Genomic DNA, 16298 nt, shown 5'->3' with positions numbered 1-16298 from the left:
AAATGCGATAGCGAAATCATGTCAGCATAACTGGCACAACTTACTGTGAATTTCTTTTGTTTGATAACTGCCGAGAAGCACAGAAAAGGACCTGAAAAGGGCCTTGAGAAGTTGGCTGAGCCATCGTCCTGCGCCACAGCAGGATCAGCTATATCTAAGCCACTCCTGACAGGAAACCTTACTTAGACTTCCTTAAAACAGCAGCCTGAAATAGAACCGCAAAATTTGGTTGCGCAAATCAAAACAATTAAATAACGTAAATATGAAAATAATCCGTATATGTGCGCCACACACACAAATACAAAAAGACAAAAAGACCACGCTGACCTACACGGTAGCTCTCCCACCTCCGACCACTTCGCATTCTGTAGCCAAAGTTACAAACAGGAAACTCTAATAGAAACACCCCCTTCCTTTCAAAAAGGAGAGGCCGCTCACTTGAGAGCCTCAGCTCCTTGAAGTTCAATGGCACCTCTCCCCAAGAAAAGCAGTTTCAGAAGCACCGGGGTCCTAAAATATTTGGACCTTTGTGCTTCAAAGCCAAGAGCTCTTCAGTTCCACCCGAAAGCAAACAGGAAGCAGGAGTGTTGACCGGCCTCTCCAGCAACCACAGCATGGCTAAGATGTCCGGGAGCCTGTTCCTGATCAAAGACATTCACCTGGGCTTCTGACTGAACTGTTTCGGGGTCGGCTGCCTTTTGGATGGGGGCTGGGAGGCCGTGCTAAGTCTCTCCAGGACGTTGTCGGCTCTGTGGTTGCACGCTATGAATGTGAAGCTCGTGGCACGCAGCCGTGCTCTGCTTTCGCTTTCTTTTCTGTGGCATTTAACAACGCTTAGGGCCATCAATTTTAATGATCCTCTTTAGAAGACAGGAAGTTACGGTGACAGCCAGAACACATCCTAAAACGCAAGCGATGGCTTCATGGCTAAGCACATATGGGAAGGACCCACAGCTGCTAATTGAGCATCTGAAAAAGATAAATTAAGGACCTACATGGCAAACCCAAACCAAAGGCTGATGTGTTCCCTCAGTGAGCTCCTCACCACCGCTTTCTTCCATCTACCAAGACCATTTCAGCTCCAGCACAACTGGAGCTTGGCCAAGCAGTCTTCATTAAGCCGAACAGCTGCTTAGGTGAAATGCCCGGGTGAGATACGAGATATCGAGCCTGGCACCACCAGCCCCATCACAGAACACCACTTCCAGTGCCCCCTGCACACCCGGTGCAGAGGAGCTGTTCACAAGGAACCTGGTTTCTTGCGTGACAGAGGCCTTGTTAATCCACCCTCACCACACAGGTCCTCCCGTGCCAAAACAGAGAAAGGTAACACCATCCACACCGCCTCCACAGACTGGAGATGAGTTAACAGCACCTCAAGGCTACAACAGCAAAGATATTCTCTGCCTTTGCTCCTTCTAGGACAGGCCAACACGAGTATGTGTGGAACTATGTGCCCATGTACACATATCTACACACCACGTGCTTCACCCTAGGTACAGAGTAGCCTTTGCTGTCCCACCAGAAGACCCTCCAGGGCTGCAGACACTTGTTGATCTTTCTCATGGAGCCCTGTGATCCAACTGCTTTCCTGTGGGACTTGTGGAAAGTTCTCCTCCCCCCACCAAAATCAGGCATCTTAAATAGGACTTGGCCCCTGCCATAACTTTCTTTGAGGACCCCAAAGAGAGTTGCACAAGAAGTAACAAGATTCTCCCAAGAAAGACATGGTAATTCTCTTCTTCTTCCCTGAAAAGTGCACAAGATTTAAAACAACAAAATCCAAACCCAATGATGTGTGTTTTGTACATAAATTCCTACTGACTTCTGTCGTTCCCTCAGTGTCCCTCAGCCTGGAGAGGGAGGCCCAGCCCAGGTGAGGCCTGATGCAGCTCAGGGCAGCAGTCCTCTTCCACCTCGCTGCAGGACAGAGCTGCCTTCCCATCTCCAGCCCCACCACCGAGGCCAGAGATGAGGACATCTATTATTCTGCTGCTGATGCCTGACTGCTTGGTTAGGAAAAGCCCGATTAAAAAAAACAACGCGTTGCCCTTCCTGTTTGCTTTGCAATGGCCTTGTGCGAATCCAGCTCTGCAGCAAGTGATCCATCACCAGCCACCAGAAAGATGTGCATCATGCATACACAAAAATACATTTTACTTAGCTTTCCACATTTCTGTTCTCACTGACCTTTTGCACTAGTCAGTTCAACACTCCTCAGTATCTTTGCTTCAACCTAAGGACAACCTTCTTTTTTTAAAAAATAAAACAAGGACCATTTCATGCAGTATTGTCACCTAAGCTTTCAAACATGATCAAATATTAAATATATATATATATAAAATGAATACACATTTCTCACTTTGCCACTCCTGACCCTGTAGTCTGTCTTTTTTGCTGGCATGCAACACAATTCACATGTGCAATTGTTATCCTGTTTGCAACTGTTTTATTCAGCACCTTCTGATATTCAAGGACTGTAAGCTAAGTAACGCTCTTCTAGCTAATTAGTTTACTCACTAAGCATAGATGAATAACTGATGAGCCACAAAAAGTTGCTATTGTTCCAGTCAGTCACCAAATAACTAACTTGGCCATTCAACCAGGGAGAAGTTTTCTTCTCTGAAAGGTGACAAGTAGCTCTGTAATGACTTCTATTATTTTCTCAATAAACTCGGAGAAAATAGGATGCTGCAGTTAGAAAAACACAGAAAAGAGAAATTAGCTACTACTGTCATTAAGGATTCAGAGGCTGAAAAAGAACAGTTGGTGCAATGCAGCTGGAGCGCCTTTCTGGAGCGAAGCGATTATGCTCTGGCCGTTAATGAATTATTTTTTGCTGGAATGCAAGACCTGCACTCCTCCAAACAACCTGGCTTTGCTGTGGGGAACAGGCTGCCAGAGCACGTGAGAGCCATTGTTCTCCTGGCCCTCCTGGTAGCCACCGCGTTTCTCCGGCCTCTTTGTTTCCATGTCACAATAAAGGCAGAAACATAATGAAAAGGTTGAAGCAAACACAGGTGTTGGAGGGGAGAGCGCTCTCCAAAGCCAGCCTGCACTACCTGAGTGGGGATGTCCAGGGGGTGCCTGCCCTCAGCAGCCCCACTGAGGTTCAGGAGGTGGAGAGGTGAACTTCCTTCTCCTCTTGGGCCCATCAGGGTTCACCCCCTAGTGCCAGCTCGAAGACAGTAAAATAAGCACATGAGAAATCGAGGCACTTCTGTGACACTGCCGCAGTGGTGCCCTGCTCCAGACTTGCAGGAGAAGCCATGGACATGGCCAGTCCTGGGAGGACTTGTTTGAGATCTTTGAGCTTGCTGTGAGAGAGCTGGGAGCAAAACCCCAAAATCTCCTCCTCAAAGCCAACAGACACTGTTCTTTGGAGGGTGAAAAGGACAAGAGGCCTGTCCCAGGCTCTTGGGTTGCCTCTTGAGAGCACTCAGCCGCAAATCCAAAGCCTCAGAGAAGCATTTTCAAATATCTATGTACCCTATTAACTACCCAACGAAAACATAGCAGAAATAGCAGGCTCCAGCTGCTTGCACTCAATGCCAGCCCTTGAACATGGAGCAGCAGAGCATCCCCAAGCCACCCATCCATGCGCTGGTCTGCCTTCCACTGCTCCCACCTTGCTCTCCCTAAAAATCCCATGCAAAATCCCAAGGATGCAATCCCATAAACTCACCCTGCCCACATTACAGCACCACTACGTGGCTGCCGTACATTACAGGGCAGCCTGGATAGATCTGCCTGAAAAAAAGAGAAAGCCACAACTAATGGGCAGCACTACATCACTTGACAAAGCAGCTCCTCTGCAAGGCAGCCAAGTTACTGAGTTGTTTAGTGCCCTGGGAAGGATGGGCAACACTGGAAAAAAATCAGGAATGGGAATTCCTGAGACCTGGGGAAGGTTAGCGATGCTTCTTTGTAGCCTAGGACTTGTCAGAAAGCTGCCTCCTTTTGGAGATCTGGAGTCTTCTGGGACAATTAAGAAGAAGGGCTTTGAACAAAGCAAAAACAAGAGACAGTATATGGAATCTGAGCAAAGCTACAAAATATTTACTGTACTGGCCCTCTGTAGATGCCGTTTCTGGAGGCGTGACCCAGCACAGCCCGACCTCAAAACAAAGCAATTCGCGGCTGGCACCACGCATCCTCACCCGGCTCCTTCCGCTCAAAATAAAAAAAGCAGGCACTCCCATAAATCATTTATCCACCCCAGTTCTGCAAGGAGAACGTTTGTCAGCTCCCATTTTGCTTCCCTTTCCCTGGCTGCCGGCTCTGCAAAGCCACCATTTCAGCTGCCTGCGGGCACACGCATCCTCCTCCTGCCCGTGGAGATCCAGCCCGCCCGCCAGCCTCGGAGGCTCTCAGAGACCACGCAGGGCTGCCACAGCACACGGGTAGGCTCAGGTGTAGCGAAGGTGGTGGTGCTCTACTCAGTACAGGTTTTTAAATGGCAATTTTTAGGCAGGTATATACCTTTTTGGAGTCGGTAGCCCTGGGGCACCCCTCACGTGTACTCGGCTACCGTAACCATCACGTGATTTATGTAGAAGTAATTGGGGTTAAACTCTCTGCCACATCGAACTCGTCACATTTGGCCCCATCTCTAGGACCTAGAAACATCTGAAATAAATAAAGCCCTGTGTCACTTCACGGGGTCTGGGCTTAATTAGGATCATCCTGGTTTTTATGGGAGAAATCTTGTACTGCCAGCTTGATGTGGCGAGCCCATCACTCGCAAGGTTATCTGTTTTTTGTTGTGTTCCTTTTTCCTTTTAAACTACCTACGTGAAAACATTTCTGTTTCTATTTCTACAAAGCCTTATTTTTTTGTTGTTGCAAGTCCTCCGAGCAGCCGGCTGACAACCCCTCCTTATCTTTGGCCGTCGTCCATGCTAAAATAAGCATCCCGTTGTTACGCCAAGGGAGCTGCACCCTCCCACCTCGGCTCGCTGTCGGCTCGCATACAGCTGGCTGCGCAGCGCCGCCCGGGGTGCCATTTTCTGGGATTCACTGCTAGGATTCACCCTCTCTCGCCACAACCTGCCTCGCCAAGTCATGCCAGGCCCCTGGCACGCTGGGGATGCCCCAAACCTCAGCCAACACGGACTGACCTTGTCCCGGAGAGCTGGTGGCACTCAGCCCCCGGACACGAGGGTGGCGATGCAGTGGCATCAGCAGCTCAGGACAGCTGGGTTAGGGGAAGGACGGGGTCAGGGGCTGCTGGCGCTGGTTGCCACCAGCTCGGGCAGCTTCCAGCTGTGCCCCCCAGGTGAGGCGAGCCCCCGCGGGCCGGGGGCAGAGAGGAGGGGAGCGGAGGCAGGGCAACTGTCAAGCTTTCCCTAAGCCCTGCTGCCGATCCGCGGCAGAGGCAGAACCAGAAGCCGGATTTTTTTTGCACAAAATGAGTTCCTGGAGCAGGAGAGCAGCCAGCCGCCTTTGTTACGGGCGGGTGCATTTTATTTTTTTATTTTTTTTATTTATTTATTTTCCCCCCCCTCGCAATTCGTGCTGCTGCAGGCTCGCCTCTTGCTCGCTGGGCTGCGACTTTCCACGGCCGCTGGCAGTGGTGCCGGGGGGCTCCCGGTGCTACCTGCTCCGTGCCCTTGGGGAGGGGGGGGGGATCCCACCGGCACCCTGCCAAAACCAGCCCCGGGCACCTCTCGCTGCCGGAGCCCCCCGGGGGCTTCACGGGGGGCATCGCCCAGTGGTCGCCCCCTCTCCAGAGCCGTATCTCGGGGTGCAGGCGATTGGGGCGGCTGGGACGGGGTCCGGCTGCCGGAGCTGGTGGCGGAGAAGCCACCCAAGGGCTCTCAGTGGCCGCGGGGACAGCGGGGCGAGGGTGCGGGATGGGGGCAGCGCCGGGCGCGGTGCCCGCAGCGGAGCCACCGGGGCTGCCGGCGGAGCGGCGGCGGCTTTCCCAAATGTATAGAAAAGAGGAGAGAAAAAAAAAATGGGAAAAAAGGGCAAAAAAAAAAAAAAAAAAAAAGGGATGGCGCTGATTTTGAGCCACCGGCGCGCCCCGGACACTCCGAGCAGCGGCGCATTAGCCAGGAGCCCTTCCCTCCCGATGCTCCGGCGGTAAATGACGTGCGAGGTCACCGCGGAAAATCATAATAGCCATAATAATAATACCAGTAATAATAACAATAATAATGATAATAATGATAATAACGATAATAAAAGCAGCGCTTGCCCGCGGGGACGCAGAGTACCTGCGTGCACCCCGGGGGCCGAGCCCCGCGCTCCCCCGCCCGGCCCCGGGGGCTGTCCCCCCGCTGTCACCGGCGGCCGGGGCTCCCCGCAGCCCGGCACAAAGCGGCGGCGCCTCCGGGAACAATGCTGGGGCCCGCGGCGGCCGCCGCCCGCCCGCGGCTCCCGGGGGCTCCGCGGGGAGAGGAGCGGGACCCCCGCCCCGCACAGCCCCGCGCAGCCCCGCGCAGCCCCGCGCAGCCCCGCACCTACCTCCCTCCGGCCGCCGCTGCAGGCTGCGGGAGCCCCCGGCCGGGCTCCGCGCCCCGCGGCCCCGCTGCTGCCGCCGCCGCCGCGGCCAGGGCGCAGCCGCCGCCCGCCTCCGCCTCCGCCTCCGCCCGCCCCGCCCGGCCCGGCCCGGCCCGGCCCCGGCCCGGCCGCCGGCACCGCGTCCCGACGCGCGCCCCCGCGGGCCGGGCGGGGCGGGGCGAGCGGGGAGAAAGGGGCGGGGCTACGCGGGGAGTAGGCGTGGTTAAATGGGTTGTGGGCGGGGCTAAGAGGGAGTGGGCGGAGCTAACGGGGTGGTGGGCGTGGCTTAAGGGGTGGTGGGCGGGGCTAGCTGTGAGGCTCTGAGGCTCAGGGGGGTGAGCACTGGACCTGGTCCTGTAGGGGGTGATGCCCTGTAGGCTCTGATCCCCTGCAGGCTCTGATCCCCTGTAGGCTCTGATCCCCTGCAGGCTCTGATCCCCTGTAGGCTCTGATCCCCTTCACTGTTCTCACAGCGCTCAGGCTGCACAACGAGAGGCGCCGTCTGCCTGCCGGGTTGCCCCAGCTGCCGCACTGCATCCCAGTAGGAGCTCCTGAACCTTGTGTGAGCATCCTCGCAAAGCCAGGTGGTCGGGAGAAATGTAGAGCATACAGGAGAAATATATTCGACTCGGCGTGAACTTCGTGTATGGCCCGTGCTCATATGCAAAACCAATGGGTTGTCGCCGCTTCCTTCGGCGAAGCATGTAAAGCAGGCAGCTGTGCCGTGCATCTTCCCCTCTTACTCCGTCTCGCAGCAATGCTTTGATCCCGTCCCGCGGCAATGCTGTGCGGCAGCAGAATAAACGCTGCCGGGTGTGGTTATTAATCTAACAGTCCGGGATGCACTGCAAACCTTAAACTGGATGCACAAATTCAGCATGAGCACCCACACTGTAAATGGGAGGTAGGGAGGACTGGTAGATCAGCACACCCGCACCGTCTGCGGTGAACATCCAGAGCACTGCAAGGGTGCTCGCCGTACGTGAAATGGGGATTCAGGGCGGCTGCAAGGAAGGTTTGCAGTGACAGGAGTAATTTTCAGTTTTCCTCTAATAATATATAGACAGTAGGAAGCCTGTGGCAAGTCGGAATTGAGCACCGAGCAGCTTCAGAATTGTGTAAGGCATTATCTATTATAAGGAAGTTTATAAAGCTCCATCTCCATTATTTGAGTTTTCATGAGGTCATAATCCACTTGACCCCCGTGGTTTATTTCATCACTATTGCCCCTCCAAGGAATTATAACCTTTACCATTACCACTTGCTAAATATATCAAGAGGTTTTAGTGACATTATAACAAATCACCAAGCTCAGCTTTGTTGCTTGTAATGTGACCGTAGTACCTACTATGAGAGTGATTGTCAGCCTGACGTCGCTGTATTTTTTTGATTGCTTTATAACAAGAGCACATGATAATGGATCTGAAAGTGTTTTGCCTTTCCTTGTGTACTTACAAATTGACTTTTTCTGAGGTCATCTGAAACTGAAGTGCTGGCTTCTTAACCATTGTTTTGGGGATCAAGCAATGAAAAATATAAACTCAAGAATATTGAAATGAAGCACCAGCGAATTAAGGTAATGCTCCTCGCAATTATTTCTCCTTTCAATTAAATGTATGAGTGTTCATTAGGAATCATACTGTAATTTGATTATCCTGAAAGCATTAATTGCTGATCAAGGATATCACAGGTAAGTCTGTGGCTTTTTAAAGGGACACACCACAGAGAATGTAACGACAAGCGAGAATTTGGGGTAAAAATAATACACATAAGCTACTTTTATAATAATAATACACAATAAGCTACTTTTTACGGTTCAATCTGTTTTCCAGCAGGGGAAAGGTGGGTCCTACGTCAGTCCCCCAAGAGATACTGGTAAAATCATAAAGAGAGTTTGCCCAATAAAAGATTTGCTACTGAAGCCAACGTGCAGTCTCACTTCAAGACCAGCTAGAGCCAGATCTTGGCCTCAAAACCATTTTGACAAGACATACCTTGTCAAACTCTCACTGGGATCCAGCCAAGCTGCTTCTGCAACCAGTGCTGTAAGTCCAGCTTGTTTGCTGGAACTGCTGGTGCCCCAAACCGTGCGAGGTTCCCCTCTGTGCCGGCAACTGCAAAATAAGCTCGCCTATCTGTCCCACACGATACCACGGGGCAGGTCTGGGCATACGGTACCATCTCAGCTGATGTACAGCAAAACACCTCCGCCGAAAAAAAATCTCATCTGATTAAAAACCTGGAAGTCTGGCTCTGGGGAAGAGGTCTCTGGCTTTATCCTGCGGACCGTTTTGCTGGCCAACAGGACTGTAGGGGTGCACTTTAACATCCCCCATCTTCCCACCAACCCACTGTTTTTCACACCTACAATGTATTAATTTCCATCTGAGCTAGTCACTGTTTTCAACCTTTATGGTCAGTGGAGAGAATTAGGCGCTTTTAGGATGCAATTCATTTGACCTTTCTTAGACATCTACTTTAAGAAGAGATAAATCACTCCCCCAAGTGTCTGTGTTTCTCTGTCGACCACAAAATGGCCTGAGGGTGGTTAGTTCAGCGTCAGGTATCAATAGTGTAGGCGGTCTACATACAATTAGGTGAATCCCAATCCGGTTTGCTACAGTGCTGCTGTTGCAATGACTGCTGAAGTGCTCTACAAAGAGTTTTATTCACGTATCTTGAGCATGTAAAAATATCGTGGGTTTTGTCCTTTGACAGTCTTTATGTTTCAGAAGCATCGTGCTAGCAGGGTCTGTGTTTTGTGCTGAAGTTGGTCTGACAATTCTGTTCAGAAGAGTCTTCAGTTACCCACCAAGAAATCATCAATTTCTGCACTTTTTCAGCCAATGTCTTTCACAAATATTTGTGTGATTTAATTTAAAGGTAGGGGAAAGGCACAATGTACAACAAGGGAATGAATACAACATTAGAAACATCTCACATCACTGTATACAGTTGAAAGCAAAGTTGAATACGCATACATTTTTGTTTTTATTTGATCACAGGGCAAGATTTTAAATAATATTAGTAATGAAAAATCTATAGCGGTGAGAGTCACTGTAATGCCATAAGCACACTAAGCCAGTGTACAGTACATCTCAGAAAAGGCCCAAGGCTCAGATGTCTATCTCTGTGTTCTTGTATTCCCAACAAGCAGTGAATAATGCATTAGTTTTGCTTCAAGCATCCTATTTTGAATATGCTTTAGCCAGAATTATTAGCTTTCATGTAGTGTATATTGTTAACAGGGGTCATGCTCAGTGCCCACCTAGTGCTGTCTCCAGACGGGCCCTGGTAAGGAACACAGAAAGATTTCAATAAAAATTTCTCCTTGCTCGTTGTCCCTACGGGATCCCCCAGGATTTCCAGATGATAAGGCTAGGGCCAGCTGAAGGTGGTGGTGGAAATCTCCCTACAAGCCCCATGGTTCATTGGCTCAGGCCCAACATATTTAACAAAGCAGAAGGAGGCAACCATTTCTGTTGCGTTGACATGGGAGGACTTGCACTTCCTCTCCACAGAGACCCATCCCAGGACCAGCCACCCCAAGACACCCCACTGGGCGTGTGTTGAGCTGTGTTGGGAAGAGCTGGAGCCATCCGTGCAGCAACGAGTAACCCCCTGGAGCTGTCCTGCAGCTGGCTAAGGGGAGGATGGCCTGAAAAGAGCCTTCCCTAAACTCATCTTGGTGAGGGCCACCAGTGCCCAGGACGGATGATGGCCATGGTCATCTGCTGAGCAGACCTCAAGTGTTGAGGGAAGAGCTGCCAAACGCAGCCCCGGGCCGAGAAGCTGCCCCTGGCTGTTGTTAAGCTGTTGTGCTTTCTCCTCCTGCAGCCGGGGTGGTCTATAAAAAGTGAATTAGCTTGCAAGGAGCTATTAAGAGCATGCCATTTGAGATACAGGGTATAATTTGCAAAAGAGTAGGTGTTTACACATACACGTATCCACACGCACATCCCGTATTTAAGTTTCCACAGCTACCGCTGGAGCAAGCAGCCAGCTGCTAAATCCAAAATAGCAACGAGAGCACATCATCCGCCCTCTGTATTACCATTTGAAAGGGACAGTTCCTTGGGAGGATGGGAATTTGACAGGATATGAATATGTCTGAGACTCTATTAGGCACTAATTCAGCAGGACTGGCTGAATGAGATGAAGAAGCAATGAGGAGGAGAGAATCTCTTCAAATCTGAGCTGATTGGTAATTTTGATGAAAGCCCTTCAGTCTCATTCACTGCCTGTTAATTACCTCTGGAAATTAACGTTTATTTTTCTCTTCAGGAAATGTTGTTCAGCTGCCAATATGGAAAGATTAATTAAATTCTTCCATGGATGAAGGTGAAAGTAGGGTCCTTGTGGTCAGCGCGCGTTTTGGCTCTGGAGGCAGGTGTGTCGTGACAAATCTCCCTTTGAAAAGAGCAGTCCAGATCTTCCCTCCCGTGTTTTCAGAAGATAAGTATGTCCCTGTCCTCCTGGGGTGGGGTTGGCATGTCAGGTGCTTTCAGCGGGGAAGTCTGAGCGTGGAAGTGCTTTCAAAGAGGGGAGGGAAATGGCAGCGAGGACTGCAATTAAACAGTTTGGAATTAAATTAGGAGAAGCCTCTTGCTCCACCCAGTGAGAATTAATTAACAGCTCAGGACAAAGGTATCTCTGCTTAACTCAAAGGGAAACCCTCAGCTTGAGCCCATCTATACAGAGAATCACAAAAGTTAATTGATTCAAAAAAAGTGGTAACTCGAACCTCACATTCATAAACTGTTCATAAACACGACAGCTTCTCCTACCAGTTCTCATTTATTTGATCTTGGCTCAGCCTCAAAAGCTGCTTTTGTCAGTGCTAACGATGGCCCTTCCACTGCTCAAGAGTTTATTTCCAATATCCACTATTATGCTATTCGCTCCTGCTGTGCAGGAAAGAAAAAAGAAGAAGAAAGAAAGGAAGAAAGAGCAATGTTCCAGGGAAACTCCCATGCATGTTTGGTATGGGCATGTGAGTTCCTGATTCATAGCTGTGAAACCAAGTGTCTGGGCATGGTTGGTAAAATCAGACAGCATCGTTAAAGGAAAAGGAGTGCTCTGTCCCATTTTATTTTATTTTATTTTAATTTTATTTTATTTTATTTTATTTTATTTTATTTTATTTTATTTTATTTTATTTTATTTTATTTCATTTCATTTCATTTCATTTCATTTCATTTCATTTCATTTCATTTTATTTTATTTTATTTTATTTTATTTTATTTTATTTTATTTTATTTTTCTGAAAGGAAGTCTGCATTAAGTTTTAATGATAGACAAAATAGGTGGGAAGCCCTTGGAAGCACAATGGATGGGTTTCAGGCTGCCTCTGTGACACTTGCAGGGAGGAAATGAGGCAGCTCAGAAGGGCACCAGGCAGGAGGCAAGTAGGTCAAATAGACCCAACAGGCTTTCCAGCAGCAACCTGGTGGAGAGCAAGCTGCCAGAGGAGAAGCCAGCTGCAGTCAGTTGAAACCACCCAGGCAGGCAGCTCCAAGGCTTTCCCGCTGCAGGGAAAATGCAGCCCTCGCTGGCCTGAGTTGCTTTCACCAGAGGACATCCCGATCAACCACGGAGGCATGGGGCACTGTACTGGAGGTTTAGTGGGTGGCAACATTGAAGGATTGGTGGTTTACGCTTTGAAGGGTCCATTATCGATGATATACCATAGTCCATTTTGTTTCTTCACCGTTCCCTATACATGGGGAAGAGGAACCAATACCTTGGCCTATTGACAGATCTCCCACGGGTTACAGATTTTACCTCTACTCTTCCCTATAGCAAGTTTTCAGATCAATCTATGAAAGCACAGCAACCCAACGGTGTTTGCTAACAACTGTCATAGGTTATTTTGCATAAGCTATAATGTACGGGGTTGCTGCCAGCCAAAGGTGGCATCTTCCGCTTGCAATAAATTTGGAGATTAGTAGTTTATAGTCTGTTCGGCTGAGTAAGTGCTGGGGCGGGGCACTGAAAATTATGAAGACAGACAGCAAGAAGCAAGCAAAAGTGATGTGAACAGACAAGATGGGTTGGAAAGCAGTAAGAAACTCATATATAGTGCACTGATTTAGTGGCCAGTCTGAAATAAATAAATAAATAAATAAATAAATAGATAACTAAGAGATTTGACTACAGAGTCTAACCAATCTAGACCCCTTTTTGTAGCTGTTAAAAAGATATCACATGTGAAACAAATATATAATTTCCAAAGAAAAACAGTGTCCCAGTTTTTTTGAACGTTTTCTCTTTCTTTCCCAGCTAAATCTGTTTACCGCATTTGACTCAATTCTGCAAGTTGCTTCTTCAACACTGCGTTTTTTTGACAAATTCGTTATTCACCAAAAGCATTCTCCCAGCTTTAATAATAATGAGAAGAAAAAAAAAAAAAAAAAAAAAAAGAAAAAATTCAATGGACTGGAAAGAGGCCAGTAGGCTTTGGTTCAGGCCTTGTAAAACAGCAAATAAACATTTTCCGCATGCTTTAGGAGAGCGTATAATTCCTTGGTCCTCCACAGCCTCTGTGTAGAAGAAGGGGGCTAAGCACGTGGAGAAGCACGTGGTCGGATTTGTTTCATCTTCAGCTAGGAAGACAGGCTCGATCTCCTTCAGCCTCTGGCACTACCATCGGTCTGTCACAGTTATAGCTACAAACCCTTTTTTCTCTTGTGTGGTACACAACTCCAAGCGTCCTGAAGTACATTAGAAAGGTAAGTAAAAACTAGGTGAAGAAGAGAAATGAAAGCACATAAGTGAAACAGAGAACTCTGAGGATACCTGAGGTAATTCTGCCATTTAAACTTGCTTTTAGCTTGTCTGCCTTCAACTAGTCGTATTACAGCAAATGGCACCATGGAGGTGCTCTGATGACTACTGTCATGGTGAGGGTAGCTCTACGGCTGATGAAGCTAAAATGCAGTGTTTGAAGTCTAATGGCAGGCAAGAGAGAAAATGCCCATTAGACGTGTTAGATGAGCAGCCTACCCAGTTCCTAGAAAATAATGCTATTTTTAATGCATGGAAGATTTTGCCTTGAATGCTGTCTTCTGAGCCAGCAAGGAACATACACAAATATATACAAATACACTTGTATGTCAATACTAGGACTGAAAAAATGGTTCAGAATTGACTCAGATGCACATACATGTAGTTCTATATACCTTCTTTTCACTGTGCAGAAGAGTTCATCCTATTATTTGCCCCCTTTACTTGCAGTATTACCTGCCCTTCCTAAATCAGCCACCACACCGTCCTACAAAGCTCAGGGAGCCAGTAACTGAGTAATACTCGGCGCCTGGTACCCCATGTCATCGTGATTCCACACGACATCATTTTATGATGCAAATGCACTCTGACCTCAATAACATGCAATATATCAAACTTGTAATGTATGCAAAAACGATCCCAATAAAGGGAGGGGGTAAATAAATTTGTTTTGATTTTAATGATATACAATTTAAATGTCACTTTTGCCGAGCAATTAGGGTCTGAAGAGAGTGACCTTTGCACAGTGCCCAAATTGTCCCGAGGCATGTTACTTCTCCATGCATTTATTGCTGCTGTGCATGATAAAGGGTAGCTGGTACGATGCAAGTCCATCGTTTGTGTGTCTGTCTCCTTTCACTCGGGAACACACAAAGGAAGCAAGGCAGCACGAATGCCGTGCCATGAGAATGGCATGAAAAAAGCATAGGATGTTGCTTGCTGCGGGACAGCAGCATGGCCGAGCAGAGACGAGCACATTGCCACCCGACAGCCACTACCATTTGCTTTGCTTGTGAGTGCTGTCAAACAGTCAGTTCCACATCTCCTTCCATACACTTTATCTGTAGGTTGAAAAGAGCTGGACTTGTCCCAGCACACACATGTAGGCATGGATATATGGTGAGGGAGAAAGGGGACCAGCCCCCAGCCCATACAGGCCATGCTGCCCTTCCCCTAGCTCCTGCAGCTTCCCAGGTGAGCAGTGTGGTCTCCAGCCAAGCCAAGGAGGTGGGCCACGCCATCCATCCAGGTGTGAGACACCATCTTCTCCTCATCCAGCCCCTCTGCTGGGTTCTGCAGTGAGCCAGGCACCTTGAGCACAGAGCACCTCTCCATCCTCAGACATGCCCACCCTCTGCATCGCGTCTGAGGCATTACACTTACTCGGTCAGACCAAGGGGAGAGGTTTTAAGTGGTGAGACGTGGCCCCACTGGTCTCTCAACCCTGGCAGCTGATTTGCAGGTAGCTAGTTATCCCCAGAAGGGTCCCAGCTGGTGAGGGGAGGCCTCAAAGGGAAGCAGTGCCATGCGAACGGAGGCAGCAGCCTCCTGCCTCCTGCGCTGCCGCGGCTAGAGCTGACAGATTGAGTGTGTGAACTACCCACACCTCTGAGGCTATAAACCGCGCCAAGTATTATCTTTACAGCTGAGGGATTTTAGTATGCGGTAAAATGCAATTGCCAGTAGGAAGTATTAAAATACAGGCCTCTGTTTTGGCAAGGAGGAACATGACAGCAATACGGTAACAGGCCAGGCCGACCTTCCAACTGCGCCTCTTGTAAGCTGGACGTTGCGTGGCATCTGCCAGGTCATAAACAGCGTGATGCATCGTGAGAAAGAGCAGTGGATCATACGCAGGCATTTCCCCCTCTTCGGTATTTTTCCTTCGATGTTTGTAATGAGTTGGTGCTGAGAAAAGCCGTCAAGGGGCAGTGCTGGAGCTCCCTGACAGCGGGTGCTAAGGGTGGCGAGAACCGATGGCTCCTTTCGGCAGGGCTGCCCCTCTCCAAGCTGGAAAGCTGGCCCTAGCGAGGCAGATTCAGTCAGCCCCTGTCTCTAATCCATTCTTGGCTTTATCACTGGAAAGGCTATCAAGCATTGGGCAGATGGCTAATATTTTCTTTCCCTATCAGTCTCTGTTGGATTCGGACCAATGGTGTAAACACAAACAGCTCTGGCTCTCGGTCACCGAGGCCTCCTGCCATCAGCCTTCCCAGGGAGGAGTAATTTAAATGAACTGGGGAAGTGGGCACAAGTGAATAAAACAAATCCATTTGCCACACAAGCTGGAGGACCGATCTCTTGAACTGAGAGCACTCGGCGTTGCCATCGCTAGCTGGTGTCTGAGGGGATTCAGCCCGGTGTTTACTCCGTGCCTGTTGTTCGGTGGCTTCGCAGGGTGGGAGAGGTGCCGGAGCATTCAGGACGCTGTGCATTTGGGGCCATCTGGCGTGTTCGAGCCACATATGGAGCTCCTGCAAGGCAGAATTATTAAACGCTTGAAGCCCAAAGCTGGTGGCTTGCTGAAGTCTATCTGTGCTCCCATGGTGTGAGCCCATCTTGAGGCTGATCCCGGTGAATCCAGGAGGGATTCAAACACCTGATTAACAGCTTCACAGCGCTCCGTGACGCTTCTGTCCAATGCACCCGTATGTGTGATTTATTGCCACCCATTCTTATTCTCCATCGTCCTTGCGTTGTCAGACTCGGATGCATTAAGCATGCTGCCGTGGTGCATTAAAATGTGATGCGGTGCTGGTAAGGGCAAATTTATGAAGGTACCTACCAGCACCTCCCCACGGGGAAGAGACCCTGATGTGCCTCTTATTGTCATTCACATCCTCCTTACCTGACCTGCCCAGGTGGTGCTAGGGGGATAGAGACTGGTCCCACCACCGGTGCAAGCTCATCACAGCAATCAGGACTCCACATCAGCAGAGGAACTGGCCCTGGAGGGACACCAGCCCCTGCCACCACCCCACCTGCAGTGCAGCATCCTCCCACAG

General features: G+C 49.4%; 1 protein-coding gene across 1 annotated transcript in view; it reads right to left on the bottom strand.

Annotated features, from left to right (window-relative positions):
• The window catches only part of RAI2 (retinoic acid induced 2), a 32491-nt gene extending 25893 nt beyond the window's left edge, over positions 1 to 6598 (bottom strand). Inside the window, exon 1 of the mRNA XM_084294364.1 lies at positions 6472 to 6598. The gene's annotated coding sequence lies outside the window, so the exon portion shown is untranslated. The remainder of the gene's footprint in view (positions 1 to 6471) is intronic.
• Between the last annotated feature and the right edge of the window lie 9700 nt (positions 6599 to 16298).

The sequence above is a fragment of the Netta rufina genome (genome assembly GCF_964035555.1).
Source record: "Netta rufina genome assembly, chromosome: 1".
Taxonomy (NCBI): Eukaryota; Metazoa; Chordata; class Aves; order Anseriformes; family Anatidae; genus Netta; species Netta rufina.
The sequence above is the reverse complement of the archived record's forward strand: the minus strand, read 5'-3'. Positions and strand labels throughout refer to the sequence as shown.